Source organism: Triticum urartu, chromosome 6, assembly GCF_003073215.2.
Source record: "Triticum urartu cultivar G1812 chromosome 6, Tu2.1, whole genome shotgun sequence".
Taxonomy (NCBI): Eukaryota; Viridiplantae; Streptophyta; class Magnoliopsida; order Poales; family Poaceae; genus Triticum; species Triticum urartu.
In genome coordinates this window covers 209,744,840-209,750,011 of record NC_053027.1, presented here as the reverse complement: position 1 = coordinate 209,750,011, position 5,172 = coordinate 209,744,840, and the positions used below count along the sequence as shown (strand labels likewise).

General features: G+C 39.7%; 1 long non-coding RNA gene across 1 annotated transcript; it reads right to left on the bottom strand.

Annotated features, from left to right (window-relative positions):
* Positions 1 to 821: 821 nt before the first annotated feature.
* Positions 822 to 2,696, bottom strand: LOC125515939. The gene is made up of 3 exons (XR_007287181.1): positions 2,591 to 2,696; positions 1,939 to 2,136; positions 822 to 894 (listed from the first exon to the last, which is right to left on the bottom strand). It is a non-coding gene; the product is annotated as an uncharacterized LOC125515939 (long non-coding RNA).
* Positions 2,697 to 5,172: the final 2,476 nt, after the last annotated feature.

The window sequence follows — 5,172 nt, the reverse complement described above, 5'->3', positions numbered from 1 at the left end:
TGTATAGTGAATGGGCCAGTGAAAACATCGCACAAGTAATAAAATAGGTTTTTAGTTGTATGAGAAATCGATAATATAACCAATTTGAAAAAGAGGGTATCATAAATTTGAACCATTTATAGAAGAGCAGCTAGCGTTATTATTTATTACAAATATCGGGACACAGAAGCATGAATCTTAATTGTCTCAATTATATTTGTGCTTGGAGTCTCAGTATCATAATTGAAGTTCCGAATCAAGTTAATTGAAAAAATAGCTTATGAATAACATTAAGTCCATAACTTCTAGAATTCATTGTCAGTGCTATGGGAATGACTCTAGAAAAGTTCAGTAAATATGGCTTAAACATAATAAATGAAGCGTACAAACATGCCAATGATTTCTTTGATATCAAATAAGGCACAAATAATGTTGCCCTATGTTTCCCTAGAACATAAGTACATTCCATCTAAACGTGTGTGTTGACATACATGATACATGTCAAATGCTCCCTCAGTCCACAAAAGAACTGCTTTGTTTCTTGCTCTGGCTCAGCTGATACGACCAGTCTTGAACTTTGCTGTACAAGTCAGACCAGAGCCTGAGCACTCATAAAACCAGAGCCTTTTTTAGCTCCTTGGCATAGTATATCTTCACATTGTCATAAAGTGGCATGTGTAAACATAACATGAAGCATCAGGAGGATATTATGATAGTTCACAAGAATATAAGTTAAATGAGATGAGCAGGTTTACCTATGTCCAGAACAACTTGGCTTCTGAAAATTTTCTCCCACCAAAACACCGGAAAGCAAGTCACTGCTAGATTATGGAATTTTCTTCTTAGAAGCATTAGATGTGTGTTCAGAAGCTCATGCAAAGAAGAGATCAATAAGAACCTGGGGAAAAGAATAGCCTGAGGAAAAGAAGAGCCATCAAATGAATTATACAAGTATCTCACTGGAATTGTTTCTTTTTCTGACCACAGAAAACAACTCACTCTTGAATGTCCTACACGAAATGAAACTATTTACAAATATAACTTCAAGAAGCTAAGCTGCTAAGATGTACTGTAAGAGAATAAATGACATAACAGGCGTCCCTCATAGCTCAAACACATACGTAATTCAGAGATTTTCTTCTTCCTCCGAGACAGCAGGAAAGAAAGAAATACACTATGTATTCTTCATGGAATAAAAAATGTAGAAAGCGACTATGCTCGTTTCAGTTAGTGGGCATATGAAGAATATCTTTCGGTAAGAAATATGTGTTTACAAAATCAATTGTAAAAGAAAGTCATTATACAGAAAAATAACATTCCCTTTATAACTCCAGAAATTCAAAAGTTTATCAGGCAATTGAGATCAGTCATACAGAATCAAATGAACTGATGGTTAAGGAAAACACAAAAATGGAAGGCGCAAGAAACAAATCAAATGGTTTCATGAGAAAACCTTGGATATATTGCAACACATGGAAAAAAAATTAGGAGATTAAGTTCTAAAAACAATTCTAGCCATAGGATAATTGGGTAGATTCAGCGAAAAGGAGAAAAAGAAACCAAGATACTAAACACATCCACTGCGAAGTATTAAAGTCTACAGGAAGAGCCAAGAACATATAAATGGTACTGGATGGTTGCATGAGAATCTGAGCATGTGTATCCCTGGTTTTAGAAAGCAAAAGTGTGCTACTCAATGCTACTCTTGTTCACTGTACATCAACCTAAACTAAACACTTTGACTTGAAAAGGACTTGAAACATGTCTACTTCATTTCCGAATTAGTTAGTCTTTAGTTTAGATTAGTGAGGTATCACAGAAATATTGTCTTGTGTCAGCATAAGTTCCATTGCACAGTAATTAAGTGATGTTGGCTATGTGTTCGTATTTCATCTTAAGACTGAAAGTACAGTTGTGTGTCGCTTCAACAGACATGCTGAAGAGGAAGATTGTAGTTACCAGTGCTGCCTTGTAGTACTTATAGATGTCCTCCATGTAGTTGACAACATCTGGTTCATTGTGGCCATCGAGCTTGTCGATATCATCCACGTAGGTATCTTGCCAATAACACGCAGTCAGACTTCAAATTTGTAATAATGGTGTCCTCCCATATCGCTGGTTTACAAGGGGAAAATACAACAGTCTCGCTTCCATTTCCTAACAAAAAGAGTTGGCCAGATAAAATTTCATAAATAGTATCCTTAAAAATAGATAACTAATTTTAATTCCATGGGAAATAATCCTTGTAGAATGCATACAAGCCATAATCCAGCCTATCATTTTATAATAATGTGTTCAACAACTTTAGTTGTGCTATTACTGACACATGTTTCAATTGGTGAATAAGAAACTTAATGAGACACCTGTTGTTTGAGGATGAAAGTGTAATTTCACTCCATGGAACAATTGCTTCAATTCTTTCAAAATGGAAGCATACATCAAAAGGCTTCAGAACACGAGAGGTCAACATACTCTAAATCAGTCCGTACAATTTAAAATCTACATTCAGTGTCTACCACCATGAAATTGCAGCTAGAAGCCAGCAAGTACGCTACAATGACTGAGAACTTGAACGATTGAGGGATAATGAAGAAAATTGTAAAGAACTAACCTCCAGTTGGAAGGGCACGAAGATGCCAGCTCCTTCTCTGCTATATCTTCCTTAATATCTATTCGAGTGACCATGTATGTTCCAAAGTTAAAGATAAAAGAAATTAAAAAATATACAAATTGGCACACATATCCCTTCCACTGAACATATGCAACCCATATCTGTAAAAAAATAGAAATTTAGTACATGTTCATAAAGAATAAGTAACAACACATGGTGGTCTCAATATCCAGTGTCTCATGTTGGATACATTTTTAAATATGTGCAATTTCACATCCGAGCAGAAAAAAATTAATTGACAGAGATGTGATAGCTCTAAATAGCTAAAATGGCTCACAAACTCTTACAAAACAAAAACTATGAGATTTTCTTGACAGACTACTATGTATAGTTCTCCTGTGATACAATCCTGGACCACACAAATGCCTTGTATTAAACCTAAAAGGTAAATGCTCTAAATAGGATTGTAGGAGAAAAGAAGAATAAGTAGATCCGGGATGCAGTGGTGTGAATGCACAATGTATGTGGGATATAGAGCTCTTTGCTATATAGATAAAAACTCTAATGGTAAACCTCATGAATCCTGATTCACTCAAGGTACACAAGTTGTAGGGCTAATAATGGGCTCGTCTAAAAGGGACATTTCACTATTTGTGTCCCCTTTTTTCATCCAAATGGTAAATTACAATGTTTTATGCAAATAATTTACAGAAGGATTTAAGAACACAAAAGTTAATTTCATTCTTGGAGAGGTGCAGACTGCAATAAAGGGAGCTGGCGTTTGTATGGCGTTAGTTTGCTGGTATAACCAGCTGGAGTTAATCATCAGTTTTACAGTAAAATTTTGGGCATAATAAGTGTTATCTCCAATAGATTGAAGATGATAGACATCAGAATCCTTACCGGACCGCGCTTTGAAATTCGAAACGAAAACCTCCACCCCGAGGATCTTGCAGACCCTTATTCAAGCCTGACACAATGTAGGTGCTAACCTGAGCCGATGCGTCCGTGCAACAAGTGGACCAGCGGAAGCAGGAAGGCCCCTAACGAACGAAGACCTGCAGGAGGTGGTGCGTGGGGGGACCCGGCAGCGTGGCTTTCGCCCGGAGCCGATGTGGCGGTGGGATGCAACCGCTCTCCCCTGAGCTGAGCGCGGCAACATCCACCGGAGGCGTTGAAGGCTACGATCGGCAGCGCCGCTTGGGTGCACCGAGAACTGCTCATGTTTGCAGAGAACAACGACCCAATATGCGATCGTGTCGGTGCCAAGGGATTATGAGGGACGTGGTGGGAGAGGAGGAAGTCTCCTGAAGGGAAGAGGGCGAGCGGGTGTGGCCGAGGTCCATTACCACCTCCACCAGCGCGGGGAGATCCGGGTGGTCCTTCGCCCACCACCAGAGATCCCCGAGGAGAAGCTCCAGTGGCCTACACAGCTCCTCCTTGAACCCCTCCGGCCCCGCGGACTTGCATTGCGCGGTGCGCACGGGAGGTGGCGAGAGGTGGCTGGGCCACATGTCACGGAGGAGAAGCGGTGGGTGTAGGGAGAGGAGAGGGCGGGATGGGGTGAGGGAGAATCGGAGGTGGAGGTGGGGTGGCGGCGGCGTCAAGCGTGTGCCGGTGGAGGGAAAGAGCTCAGGATGGGGAGGAGCGAACAGTTGTGTGGAGAGTGAAGTCGTGCATTGGTTCGTGGGTTCTAACCGGCTCGTATTTTCTTTATGGGGAGGTGGGATCGTACGAGCGATTTTTTTGGTGCGGTATTGAGGTCGAACCATCACGACGTTCGATTCTCCTTTAATAGTAGATATGTGAGGATGATATATAAACCACTTATCCTTAGGGAGATCAACATGAGTAGCAAATGATTCACAGAAAGAAGCTACTATCTCAGAGTCAAGTGCATATTTATTGCTATATTCACGAAAAGCATTAGTATCCATGAAAGATTTAACTCAATCAAACTTAGGTGTTATACCAGACTCCTTACCTTCATCGAGTTCCAAATCTTCAGAGTTGTGTTTAATTCATTCCAATAAATCCCATCTGAATTCAATAGTCTTCATCATAAAAGAACCAGTACAAGAAGTATCGAGCATGGAGCGATTATTGAGAGAAAGCCAAGCATAAAAATTCTGAATAATAATTTTTCTTGAGATCTCATGATTGGGGCATGAATATAATATTGACTTAAGCCTCCCCCAAGCTTGAGCGACACTTTCTCCTTCGCGAGGCCAAAAATTATATGTATAATTACGATCACGATGAACCAGATGCATAGGATAAAACTTATGATGAAATTCCAATTTCAATAGGTTGTAGTTCCATGATCCAATATCATCACATAGCCTAAACCATGTTAATGCATTTCCCTTCAAAGATAAAGGGAAGACCTTCTTCTTGATAACATCCTCGGGCATACCTGCAAGCTTAAATAATACACAAACTTCATCCACATAGATTAGGTGAATATCAGGATGTAATGTTCCATCTCCTGTAAAAGGATTAGCCAGCAGTTTCTCTATCATACCTGAAGGAAATTCAAATTAAACATTTTCAGAAGGTTTAGTAGGTTAAGGAGCAACTCT